The sequence below is a fragment of the Rhipicephalus microplus genome, chromosome 5 (assembly GCF_043290135.1).
Source record: "Rhipicephalus microplus isolate Deutch F79 chromosome 5, USDA_Rmic, whole genome shotgun sequence".
Lineage (NCBI taxonomy): Eukaryota > Metazoa > Arthropoda > Arachnida > Ixodida > Ixodidae > Rhipicephalus > Rhipicephalus microplus.
The window spans coordinates 54,992,743-55,006,737 of NC_134704.1; the positions used below are offsets into that span (position 1 = coordinate 54,992,743).

General features: G+C 51.5%; 1 protein-coding gene across 5 annotated transcripts in view; it reads left to right on the plus strand.

Moving 5' to 3' along the window:
• The window catches only part of LOC119174527 (endothelial transcription factor GATA-2), a 306,263-nt gene that overhangs the window by 250,218 nt on the left and 42,050 nt on the right, over nucleotides 1–13,995 (plus strand). The gene's annotated exons all lie outside the window — the stretch shown is intronic.

A 13,995-nucleotide genomic window follows, 5' to 3' on the forward strand; every position in this document is an offset into this window, starting at 1 on the left:
CCGTTCATAATCATCATCATATTCCTATGTGCCACTCGCCTCGAGGTCGATGAAGAGGAGGACGGGTTGTCTCCTGCTTGCGTCATGTTGGCTGCGGTAGTCCCGATCCCTTTGTTCGTGTAAATAGTGTAAATACGCCATTCTTTTGTCATATCCCCGTAACTATATGGTCCCTCGCTACGATCATTTCTTCTTTTTTTTTTCCATCTTCAGCTTCTGTCCCCATGGCAACGGCGAGTGGAATCGCAGATAGCGGCGCATACGTTGAACTTGTCAGCTGCCGGTTACGTAAACGTGAGCTCTGTTTCACCAGGAGCGAATGTTGTATACGGTTATATTACGATATCAACAAACTCGACATCGAGAACTTCGCACTCGTCCATTTCGCAGATCTCTTCTTGTGGGGACACTTCAAAGGCATCACTGCTAACAGGAACCCACATATCCAGATGCAGTCTCTCATGTGACTCTCCCGTTTCGCGCACTCATGACTTCCGTTTGGAGCAAGACGTCGTCGCCAGAGGGCAGTAATGCCGGTTTCAATTCACCCAGGGCTCTCCTTTACGCTGGGCGTAGCCACGCGTCTTTTGTACGGAGGCCAGTGCACCCTTATCCGCGCGACGACTGTGTGAATGGCGCATTTCTCTACCGCGTCTCATTCAGGGCAGGCGAGCTAGCTTTATTTCTTTTTTTTTTTTTTCCACAGTGGCCACCGCTTAACACGCGATCTCGAGATGCTATCTCTTTCCTATATCGCCGCTTCTCAGTGCGGCACGTTTGTACGTATGCACACGAGAAGCCGCCACCCTTGGCTTCGCCCACGCCCCTCCAAAGCTCTCTCTTTTTCTCCCCTTTCGGTCGAGATGGTCCGTTCACGACGGCGTTGCCGGCCATTTTTGTGATTGGGTAGCCCGCCTGCCTCTTTCTAATGCCACTTCTTTTACCTTTTGTTGTCTTTTTCATTACTGTTCAATGAACTTTTTTTGTGGCGTTATATCCCATCCCTTGTGGGCCCTTTTCGGGCCTGCTCGTGCGATGATGCCGTCGGTGTACGGTGAGTTTCCATTCACCCGGTGGTTGTAGGAGAGGTATGAGGTGGTGGTGGTGAGCATGATGGATCCCCAGGGAGGCGTCGGCGCAGCCTGCGGCACCCAGCGGTCCATTTTCTCTTTGCCCGTTCGCGTGTTGCTGCTGCTGCTGCTACTCCGTCAACGACTGCATCCGTTTCTTTAGGCCCTGGTATAGTTTCTTCCTGCAAGATGCATACGTGCAATGATTCCCTTCTCCAGTCTGGCCAGTGGTTATTACACCGAGAGGGTGGCCACCGTGCTGCCGCTACCCATTCTTGCAGCGTCTGTCCAGGAAGTGCGTGTCATGTGTTGAGGAACTTGCAGCGACGGTTGGGCCCGAGTACGCTTTGAAGCTTCTGTGTGAAGATCGCTCAAAGATCGTTTTGAAAAAAAGCTACGATGCATTACGATAGCAGACCATACAAGTTGTTGAAGACTTACAGACCCGACAACACGGCCTTCAGCTAAATTAGCAATGACCACCAATTCGTTAAGCTGACGTTCTGAAAAAAAATAGTGTTGCACAAACCAAAGGCTTTGAGGGTGCAATGCCGATCGTCACTGATCGATTTCTGGTTTCTTGGTATAAAGAACACCTCTTGCAACGGGACGTAACAATAACATGAAGAGCCAATGGTTTGCATAGAATCGATTAATCTGTTCAGCTCAGTAGTTGGAATAGCTCATATTTCGTTACATATTTACGCGGAATGTCTCGCAGTGATGTACTTGGTATCTTACGGCAGTCAGAACAATGCCAATTTTCAGCGCTTCCGACTTCAATCCGCTGATACGTTCCCAATCGCATTCCCTTCCTATATATTGTGTGATCGCCTGATACGTTCCCAGTCACATTTGCTTCCTGTTGGCAGTTCCACCGCACAGAGGCATTCCGTGAGCCCTTCAAAAGCCGGGAACAAGGGAACCTGCACCGCCACGGCCAAGTGGAGGGGCAATAACTTTCGCAAACACCGCGACAATCAGATCCCCGTATAGGAGCAGCAGCAGCAATAATCAGCCGCAGGACGTACGTTCACTCCTCGCGTCTGCGCCCGCACGCTTACGTAACGAGCCCGGAACAATTTCTCCCAAAACACGGGGCGCGCAAAGCACACAAAGGGAGAGCGCCACTCATCTGCACGCGCATTACAGGCCTCGATCATGACGCGAGGGCAAACTATCGCCGCCGACGCCACCCTCTCTGTTTTCCCTTCCTCTACTCCTTACATGAGAGGGGAGCGGGGGATGTTAAGCGTTACGACCGCACAGTTCGCGCGCAGCCTATGCAGTACGATGCTGCGCCCAACAGGCTCGTACACCGCGTTCACCAACGTCGCAGCCGGCCGACGATGCGAGCAGGAGCATCGGCAGTTAAAATAAACAACGCAGCGAAGATCACGCCGTTTCACTGGGTATGCCCCCTTCCCCCCTTTCTTCCTTTCCTAAATCATACGTATCAAGAGCGAGAGAGAAGGCGAATTGGTTTGGTGGGATGGGGGAGGGAGGGGAGGGGTGACTTCTCACGGCGTGGTGTTGGGTGGAGAAGGAAGGGGGATCGCAAACCAGAGGCGATGATGGACCCAGTGCGACCCTGGCTTCGGCCTGACCTCGTAATTGCAGGTTGCCGCAACAACAGTTCGTCTATACGACTGGAGAGAGAATATATGGAGGGGAAGAGAGGTTAAAGAAGCGTACACGCGTAACTTCTTTGCTCGATAGGAAAGAGGGTGCGGGGGGGAGGGGGGGTGGAAGCAGCTCGTTTTGCCCGCGACGTCGTTCGTGCCGCTCGTACGAGGAGCGAAAAGGCTCATTTGCAGCGTTGCTGCGGCGAAACACCCCACAGACTGGGCCGGGAGCTCGATGCTTTCTCTCTCTCTCTCATGGGATCGTGATGCTCTCTCGCTCCTGTCGGACCGAACACCCGGGCACGTTTGCAGAGCGGCTCATAGTCGACGCAGCCGCGTGCTCCTTGGTTGCTCTGCACGCTTCCACGCTGGCGAGAAAAAAAAAGAAAGAAAGAAACTGGCATGCCTCCTCTTGCGTGGTGCTGAAGCGGGCGTCGATGGGCCGCGCGCGCGGTTTGAAGGGAGATCCGGTTGAAGAGCGTTCCGACGACGAGGTCCGCTCTTGGACCAGCGTGGCGGGACGCGGAGTATCACCTCGATTTCACGCGACTCCTTGGAACGACCATGTGTGCGCTAGCTATTTAGGTGGTCTGGTGGCTAAAGTACTCGGCTGCTGACCCGCAGGTCGCGGGATCGAATCCCGGTAGCGGCGGTTGCATTTTCGATGGAGGCGGATATTCTGTCGGCCCATGTGCTCAGATTTGGGTGCACGTACGTTAAAAAAACCCAGGTGCTCGAAATTTCCGGAGCCCTCCACTACGGCGTCTCTCGTAATCATATGATAGTTTTGAAGTTTTGGGACGTTAAACCCCACCTATCAATCAATCAATCATTGGCTATTTATGTGGCGCTCTACAAGTGGCGCCGGAGCTCGACAAGTTCTTCGAATAGCTCTAGAACACAGTGAACATACGCGTTCAAGCATTGAACAGCTTAATTAAATAAACACGCGCCAAAATCGAGACACCGCACATTGGTAAAGAGAGTACAGGCAAAGTGACTGGTTTTGGATGATAAGGATGCTTATCGCTTTCAATTCAGCCATGAACGAAACGTGTGCCCAGGCAACTGAACAATAAAGGACCATGAACCCCGAGAGAAGGTTGCTGATTTCAAAAACTCGTGCGGTCACCGTTTGCCCTCAAGTTCATATTTTAAGGTGAACGTTTAACGGAAACTCACTCCCGATTGCCTCGGCTCTGATGAATTCGTTTAGATTCGTTCATACATTTCTCCGGAAACAGGAGAAACCGAGAGCCACCAGCTGCCAAGTGCCGTAAAGTAGAATAGACGCTCTTCAAAGTCACGTGTGCGTTCGCAATCACCTCCAACCGCTACACTGAGGCAGAAAATGGCTTAATTTCGAGGTGAGCGTTGCCATAGTCGCCGATGAGCGAGGCGACGACGTGTGTACCCGCCGGCCACACCAGCGTCTGGCGACCTCAATGTCGTCCCAAAGGACAGGGCGCGGCTTCGACCTCGCCAATGTTGACTGCCTCGCCTTGGCGGGCGTCCAGAACTAGGTTACAGCTGTGCGAACAGGTCAGATAATTGGCCGATCATTAATGCCTCCTTCGTCGTTTCCACTCCATCCTTGTCGCTTTGTTTTCTTTTTTTCTTCGTTTTACTCTGGTAACTAGACACAACTATACGCTTACACGAAGGGATCGCACCGCGCTCCAAGTCGAGCAGCTTATAAAGCTAAACCTGCCTCTAGATTTTGCTCGACTAAACCCTCTAACAGCGGGGTGTGGCTGATTGAGCTTGCCTCGACGAGAACTGTACACTGTCCCTAAACGAAAACGATCCCAATTTGTCTCTCAGTTAGTTGCGCATAACGAAGTATTCAACGCGGCTCGTCTTGAAACGACTTGGGGAGTCGCGCTAACAAACCACTGCGTTTCTGATAGCCAAAGACGTACCAATAAACGGGCTAGCCTAATCAGCAAAAGAGCAACGTGTTCTCTGGCTGCTTATACAACTTCGTGTTTTCAACCTATGTATGTTACTAGTGGAAGCCATTGCATAAACAATAGAACAGAATCAAAACGATCGGGAATGTGTGTTGTCAATGACATTTGATCACAGGGATATCCAACCGCGTTTCGAATCAGGACAGCCTCCTAAACGAATTGTACCTCCATCAGCACGCTGCGAAGCGATTAATGATGTTGTCAGTGATCTTTTTTTTTTCGCTTTTTGGTTTGGTGTCTGACTGGACTCGTACTCGCCTTCTAACGAAACCGAGCATACATGCCCGGCTCGACATAATATCTCGTAGGAAAATAATCACCTTGACAGCAACAACAGCGAAAACAAAACACAAATAGTTTGTAATGTGTGACTGCGCACTCACGGATAAACCTCTGAATTGAAAAAACGAATAAAAACAAAAAAGGAAATAAACTGTCGTGTAACTTCCCCGTCAAAAGAATGGAAGCATGGAGTTATGTTTCAATACTTTTTCAGTTGCTCTATAGCGCTTAAGTTGACTGATTAGTTAGTTCATTTAGGCAGTTTCTACCTGCGAGCTAGACTGCAGATCCGGGCCGGCAATTCCTATACGCCTTCTCCACTCCTCCGTTTGTTCATGGATCTCTTTACCGACATCATCGGCATCAGCACTACTGCGGCAACCGCAGGGCCAAGGCCTCCCCCATTTTTCACTAATCAAACCCCAGACCTGTGCAAGTTGCGAGTACGTTATCTCCGCCAACTTGTTCATTTCATCTGCGCCCAACTAACCTTCTCGGAAATGTACGACAAGTTGATGAGTGTGTCACGCGTGTGACCGTGCGCATGTGCGATCCCTGACGCGAGAGGACGGGACAGGTTTCCCTACGAAGCGGTCGCAGCTGAGGCCGCAAAAAACGAAAGCTATAGCGGTCGGCGATCTGCGTACGTTTATGCCAGGCGCTTTCCCCTCTCTGCCACCCGACTTCTGTCTTCATCCCGTTTGGCGTACGCGAGGATATCGGATACGTCTTTCGGCCGCGAGCCGTCCGGACGACTACGCAAGCCACCACCGAAAGGAAAAGAAGACGACCCTCGAAGGCACGCCGCGAGGCCTGGAAAGGGCGAGCTCCTGCGCGCAAAATGCTGCTCCGCATCTCGCAATAGCGGCGAGGATGGGTAGGAAAGGGTGGCGTTCCATCGGTGCTGAGCTGGCTGGCCGCCGGTGCGGCGCGTTGCCTCGGTGCCCACAGGTGTAAGCGCGCGCGCGCCGGCGAGAGATTAATAGTGTCGTCGGACAACGGGCCGAGACAGGAATTCTGCTTTGTTCGGTCTCTCCTTTAAGAAGAGGAGGGGGGGTGAGCAAGGGAGAAACCAGTTTGCCACCGCTGACTGCCAGAGACTAGGCTTGCGAATGCATATATGACGTGCCCGGTGGTGGAGCGCCTTATGTGCGCCCAGAGTGCGTCTAGGGGGGGGGGGGGGCAGCCTTACTGCCTAGGTGGAAGCTATACAGAGTCTGTCCGAAACAAAAACATAGACATTGGTGATACGCTACACATAGTGTCAACAGACTTGCCGAGGACAGGAAGACAGGTTATTCACCGGTACAGCCAGACTAACCAGCCAGAGTTCCTTTCGGCCTAAGTTAAAGAGATACATGTGTTTGGCCAGCAACATGGGCCTGGGCTTCGGCATTTAGCTAGTATAAGAAGTGAGGACCAGTGGTTCACGTATGCGTTCAGGTTCTGACTTTGGGGGAACTATCCACTGGAGATCAGTTCATTGGCGGATCCAGAAGGGGTGGAGAAGGGGGGAGGGAATGTATTGACAACCGCGCCCAACCCAGCTTCTGCTTGGGTGTGAGAAGATCTATCTCTACGACGAACTCTAATATCCCTGTTAACACATGACGGCGTGGTGAGATGAAAAATTTCGTTTGTATAGAATATAGTCAGCTAATGCACAACTAACAGTCTGTAGAACACTGACGAGGCTCTCGACGCTTAGTTAAGCTTGAGTAGGACGACACCGATCTTGAGTTTTATGATGACGCCTCCGTGTTGAACTTTTAAAAAGAAAGAACTTGTAACGCTTTGAGGACCCGTGCGTGGTAACTAAGGTTGTCACGAGGAAAGCATGAAATACGTGCCAGACGTGCGTAATATATTGAGATAAGCAACAGCATGCAAATGTTCCTATTCGCCTCTTTACCTACGCACAGATACGCGTAAACGGAACGAATGTTTACACAAGCAATGCTCAAAATTTTCCCGCATTTTACTGATTGCCATCACTCTGCGCTGCCACGTATTTCGACATCACAAGGACATCATCTGCTTCCTTGTTCGGGGCGTCCCGTGCACGCCCGTGCTTCCACCAGGCGCCGGCCGGTCGTTAGGGATGTCCACAGGAGGTCCCGCCGTGGTGCACCGGCACTGCTCGGAACATTGGCGAGGAGAAGGCGCACACCACATTCCGACGTCGCCTATGCATGTGGTCAGAAGCACTGAACGAACGCGCGCCTGGACCGAGCGCTCGCGATCCTCGCATTCCAAGACTGCAGCGGCGTTCCGGAGTCCGTGCCACGCGCGGGCACCGTACTGCACCGTGGGGGCGTCCTGCGTTACTCCCGGGAGGGCAAGGAAAAGGTCTCCCGTCGCGAAGCCGCCTCTGCGTGTGACCGACGCGACGGTGCGCCCCGTTCAGCGAGCACCGGAGAAAATTGCCGAGACGAGGCAGGAAAGTAAACGAAACGAGGGCTGTACACAAAAGGAACAAACTCTTCTCGGCATGGCACCGCTGTGGAAGTGGCTGTCAGGAGTGCTAAGCAGGCTTGTACGGCAGTCCCGTTATAAAGGGCGACCAGGGACTCTGGACAATGGATTATAACCACGGGGAATGTAGTCGCAAACTTGGTCCGTAAGAACTGTGGTGGCTTTAGTTTTTCGACGCTCGTTGGGGGGAGAACCATGCCTCTCAGCGACCTCGTTTGCTACATTTTCTGTCATAGTGTCCCCCTTCTTCCCGCTCATCCTTGCTCAGCGAAATCACGCCAATTCGTCCAGTGCCGGAAATTCTCAGCCATTTGCAATGGTCCACTTTGTTTTGTAAACAAACACTGAGCTATTTACTCCACAAGATGGTAGCCAGAAGAAGGAAAGCGAGGTAGTAATACTTTTAAGTGTGGCGACGGTCTGTGAAGAGTTGCACGATTCACACTTAACAGTGGGCTCATGGCGAACGAAAGGGGAGATCGCGAAACAGAAGATGCGGTATAGGGGAAATTCTGTGGGGTTGCAAGACTGTGGTATTATCGCTATTGCCCGATCATGCAACATTTCCCAATCATGCGAACCTTGCAACATGGCAACTTTTACTCGGTCGTGGTCGTAAATGTGTCAAGACAGGTTCCATCGTTGAGACCACCATCACAAGGTTGCACTAACAATACTACAGCTCCACAAACATCTACTCGGGTGTTATTGCGGAAGGTCATGGTCAACTTCCGTCGAATCCCGCCACGTTTCACGTTTGCATTACAGAGACAATCGCGGAGGCCATGGTGGGTGCGTGAGCCAGTCAAAACTGACGAGATGACGGATTATACAACATCGCGGTTGAATCTGAAGCTACCAAGTGCCCGAATGCGTTTCTTCGGCGTATCCCGTCTACGAATAAAACCGAGGTCGCTTCAGCAGCCATTGGGCCACGCTTCCTCGAAGTGTGCCACGTCGTCCTCAATGAGACGTAATTCTTAAGTGAAAAGAAGATAAAAGTGAGCCCCGTGACTGTGCATCATAGTGCGACACCTCAACAGTAGCTCACGAGGGATGGGGGTAAGAAGGGATTAAAAGGATAGGATTAAAATGTATAGCGATAGAAAGAGGAGGAAGGAGAGAGCATGGCGTAGGGACAGTCACATACGGATGTAAGGAGGAGATAGAAATGGACACGGTCGCAGAAGCCCGAGGATGGGGCACCACTCGGCGAGAGCTCTTGTCCGAGTCAGGAGATGGCGTAGGGCGAGCCAGTCGGCCAGGGCTTCGCTTTCGTCGGAGATCGCGGGGGCACAACCGGTCGGCACGAAATCCAGCGAGCGAGTATGTCGTCCTCGATGAGGCCTCTCTGCCATGATCGTTGTTTCTGGCTTCCGGTGGTCGGTTTTACCGAAGGCCGTGTATAAGCGAAACGTCGTCACCAACGTCGTTCGCCGTCGCTGCCTCGTGAAGACGTTGAGGATGAGAAGGAGGTGAGCCTTCCGTTCCACACCATCGGAGCCCCTCGTTTATCGGCTTTGTTCCGGAACAACAGAAATCTTGTTTGTCCTCTTTTTACTTTCCATCCATCCTCCCCGCTACAAGCTTCCCTCGGTCTTCTCCCTTCTTCCTGGCCCATCTCGGCTCTCCGACGGAAGGTACGGCGAAGCCGGTCAGCCCAGGCGCAACGCTCGGCCGATCGCCAATTAACCGGCCGGGTCTGCGTCCTTTTTCGAGACAGAGTAGTACACTGTGCGGTCCCTTTCGAACGTCTCGCGGCGTTGTAGACGTCCGGCTTGACCAAGCCCCCCCCCCCCCCCCCACTCCATTTCCTCGTGTTGTTTTTGTCGGGCATTGATTCTGCCACGCAGGTATCCGACAGCTCTATTCTTGACTAAGAAAAATAAACACCCAGGGCGCTCATTAGAAATCGTCCTTCCGACCAACGGAAAACGTTTTTCAGGCACGTCGCATTGGCTATCGAACACAGTCAGTGGGATTCCTCGATGGTAATTCCGTGCAGTTAATGAACGCTAAGCAGAACGTCTCGAAGGGATGGATGATTCGCTTTAATGACCTACCGCTAAATGCGCGAGTCAGGAAACCAGTGCACCACACAATGAGAGATGCACAGCAAGATCGAGTGCCCAATCCGTCTGCGTGTCTCTTCTTGTGTGGTGCCTTCGTTTCCCAATGTTAGCATTTGAAAACGAGTCACCAGAAAACAAAACAAAAAAGCATTACTGACAACCTAGTCAGACAATTTATTTGGACAGCCTACAAATGGTCCACAATCATGTTTCTTTCTTTCTTTTTTTTCGTCTTTCTTTTTCTGTTTTTTGTGGCTGAAGACACGGCGTCGTGTCGATGGAAGTTTTGTTGTAGCCTTGCCATTATGATTGGCAATTAGCGTTTATAGATTTCCTAAAGACGTGCTTAGACGTGTGGATACTCGAAAAATACAACAGCCATCACAATTCTTCGAGTTCATTTTTTTTTTGGATACTCTGCATGCTTTGTGTTTAGAGGTTTCATGACGTCCAGTAATAAACAAATTGAGTAGACAAAGTAATTCTGGTATACTCTACTACCAACCAAAATATACATTGAATAAAGGATGGCACCGCGCACTCTTTATTTTAAAAATTGACGTGTACACCAAATACAAAAGGAAGCTTCTTGGATCTTCTTTGTCGGTTCATGATCACAACTGTGTCAAGACAGCAACGAATGTTATTCGTACGATAAAATATTTTTCGATACCAGTATGAGGCGGCGGCTGCATTTCCGATGGAGGCGGGAATGTTGTAGGCCCGTGTACTCAGATTTGGGTGCACGTTAAAGAACCCCAGGTGGTCGAAATTTCCGGAGCCCTCCACTACGGCGTCTCTCATAATCATATGGTGGTTTTGGGACGTTAAACCCCACAAATCTAATCGATACCAGTATGAGAAATAAATGTTACCACAAGGAAATTGTACACACATGTTCTTGCCGATTCGCTTCGGCGAATTCAGCCGACAGCTGGCGACGTGCGTTGCGTCACCGTCGACGCAACGGCGTTCATATTGCACACTTCCTTAAAAAACACTGCGCGGACTCCCCTTCCCAGGCGAAGACCTTATAACGACTCGGACGTCAGTGTCCTCGAAAGGACGCCAAGCATGACTCGCTGGCGCGACGAATGACGACAACCATGAGAGGCGCAGGCACACAAACACAATGCTTCGTACTACGGACGGTGTTCGTTGTTTGAGACATGCCCCAAATGCAGATTGGCCGCTGCGGATTCCCCCCTTTGAGTGCGTGGCCTGCGGTCAGGAAAAGGACATCGTGAAGGCCTCCCCCTCTTACAACGTCTTTCTTCGTTTTCTTTTTGTTTTTATTCAGTTTTCTTTCCTCTTCTTCGCGTTGATTATTCATCGCGACGTCTGTGGCCAAGACCAAGAGAGGTCACCCGTTTCGAAGACCACACAGAATTCCCTCCAGCCGCTGGACACAACACACCGCAGTGCGTCCCTTCTATAAAGTCATAGCCACTGAATCGCTGAATGGCTCCGGATTGCTGGCCCGCCGCGGTGGTACAGAGGTTGTGGTGCTCGGTTGCTGAACCCAAAGGTCGTGGGATCGAATCCCGGCAGTTGCGGCCTCACTTATGAGGAGGCGACATGCTATCGTCCCGTGTGCTTAGATGCAAGTGCACATTAAAGAACCCCGGTGGTCGAATTTTCCGAAGCCCTCCGCTGTATGGTTGTCACTCATAATAACGTGGCTTTGGGACGTAAAACACCTACAATTGTTCTTATTGTGGCTTACGGAGTGACTCCGCAAAGAGGATCCAACGTAGTCCTGAGCAAAACGCTTTTCATATCGGTATTTTCTCATTTTCTTCTGCTGCACCTCTGTCGTTCGGGTAGGGGGCGGAGCTTTTCGGGGGAATTCGAGACAACCGGGTTGGACAGGACAAAAGCCTCCGAGACTGAATGAGCGTACCACAGCGTTTCGCAACCTTCCCGCCAGGGGAAAAAAACCTTCGCCGTTGCGCTTTGAAAAAAAAAAAAACTCAGGATTTAGGGCACGCTTTTCGACCGTCACTGGACGATTTTACGTCCGCGCAAAGCCCCTGGTAGCTGGGGAGTTCTTAATGGAACCACGCGGAGTTCGTGATGGAGTCTCGTTCTCCTAGTTATAAAAAAGTGCGGGGCCGATGAGCTAGGAAACGCGTGCGGACGTGCACAAGCCCGGGCTGTACGTGCACCATGGTCGGACTGAGTGTCGCCACACGGCGTGCATGGGATTGTTGCGAGAGGAAGGAGCCATTTTACGATTGCAGGCGAACTGGCTCCGGCTCTTGTCCCCCACGCTTGGCTGCAAGCTGCGGTTACGGCAGGCAGGCAGTGGTCGTCGTCTTCTGCACACCGTGGTGGGCGCCTTACGTGCGCCTCCCTATTTTATTCGTATACTGCTTTTTTCTCTTTCGGTGCTCCCACTTTTTTACGGCCGGCGATAAAACGTGGGGACAGGTAGAATGCTTGCGACGTCGTCTTCGTCGTTCGTATGGTCCACTTCTCGCACATGCGCAGTATACAGCTCTCGCTCCCCGCGACATTTTTTTTTTTTTTTTTGAGATTTCCTATACGTCTCTCTGCCCACCTTCCTTGCTTGCCACTCGGCGCCATGGCGCGAAGAAAACACGTACACACCGAAGGCGATCGACAAGCAGTTTCTATTTGTTTGTTTTCCCATTCGTCTCTTTGTCTCTCTCTCTCTCTCTTCAACGTTTGTTTACTGTGACTTTGGGATCCAGGTAGCGTACGCAACCGAGGATCCTTCGCCTCCGAGTGACAGCTAACCAGGGTTTATAATACGGGGTCATGAGCGTACCACCGAAAGCTCTGCGCGCTGAACAGCACGCCCACCGTAAAGGCAACAGCTAACCTCGCCCAATTATTCTCTTCCTCTTCTCTCGCTTCTTATCTCTTACTCAGTTGTTGTTGTTTTTTTTACCTCGCTCTTAACGGAGATGTACAGCCTTTTGATTGCCTAGCCCGTCGATTTAAGGTACCTACGAAAGCGTGGACGCTATAAAGGTATATACGTATAGTAGTCGAGCGCGAATGCCGTGGACAGTTGTGGTCTCTGGTGGGGCACCTCGTGTAAAAGGTGAGGGGGAACGAGGCGCCCACGTTTTCACGGGGGAACTGCCGGCCCAGCGTGCTCCCATCTTTTCGCGCAGGCTCGTTTAGCGCACCTAGTTTGTCTTTGGGATCCGGAGTGATTGCTCACCTTTATAGGCCGGGCGCTGATAGTGCCGATAAGAGCGAACAAAAAGCATCGCCTCCCCCTGTCATGGCGTCGCACCTGCGCGTGCTTTTGTTGCGTAAGGTAAACAAGTGAGCCTCGAATAAATGCGATCCGCGAATGGGAAGTGGGAACGGAGGTAGATTTATTCGTGCGTATAGTTGTACGACCTTTGCCTTGTTGGTCTTCATGAATGACTCGCTTTACTTTTTCTATTTGTTGTTACGACACCGGCTGGCTGTTCCTACGTCCTAACCTTCTGTACATCACATGGTCATGCTGCATGAGACGCAACATATTGCAGGGGTCATATTGAACAGTATAGGGCAGAAACCTGCGTCGTCACACAGACCATTGGGAAATTAGGCGTTGCCACGTGCTTCATGAGTCGCGAGGAAAAGTAGAAACGTTGCTTTCTGTGTAGTGAGGATAACTTGCTCTGAGGACACCATGCCATAGACACTGTAGACTTCACCACTGGCTCCGAAGGAAGGCTGTGCGGCAGTTTCGCTTTCACTGCTCGCCTCTGCAAATGCTCTTCGCACGCATCGCAGATGCTGTCGGTTGATGTCGGTTGAGAGGAATTGCTTGTGTTCCCGACACAACAGTGAAAGCTTTGTTTTCTCGGGACACCCATAAGTAAACGCGACATAACCGAGCAGAAATCAGAAGTTAGCATTTAATCTATGTTCGCTGCCAGTACCACCCCCCCTTTTCTCTCTCTCTCTCTCTGTTTGTCTGTCTGTCTTGGCAATCACACTTCTTGCAAAAACCCACACTGCGTCTAGTCTACGAAATTTCACTCTCGTCAGCTGTTCCTGTATATCATACTTCTCAAATTCGAGTTGGCTGTTTTAAGTTTATCAGCGTGGGGTCTCTTTAAACATAATCATTCGCCCCGCCGCGGTGGTCTAGTGACCAAGGTACTCGGCTGCTGACCCGCAGGTCGCGGGATTGAATGCCGGCATCGGCGGCTGCATTTCCGATGGAGGCGGAAATGTTGTAGGCGCGTGCGCTCAGACTTGGGTGCACGTTAAAGAACCCCAGGTGGTCTAAATTTCCGGAGCCCTCCACTACGGCATCTCTCATAATCATATGGTAGTTTTGGGACGCTAAACCCCACATATCAATCAATCAACCAATTAAACACAATCATTCTACCTTCGTTCAGGCGCCCGCGAACGAACGCAGATTTCGCGCGCGCGCAGTGCCATTGTCCAGCGGCGTGGTCACGTGTCCCTGGCCAAACAACGCAGAGGACCGCGTAGCTCGTGGGGCGTGTAGGCT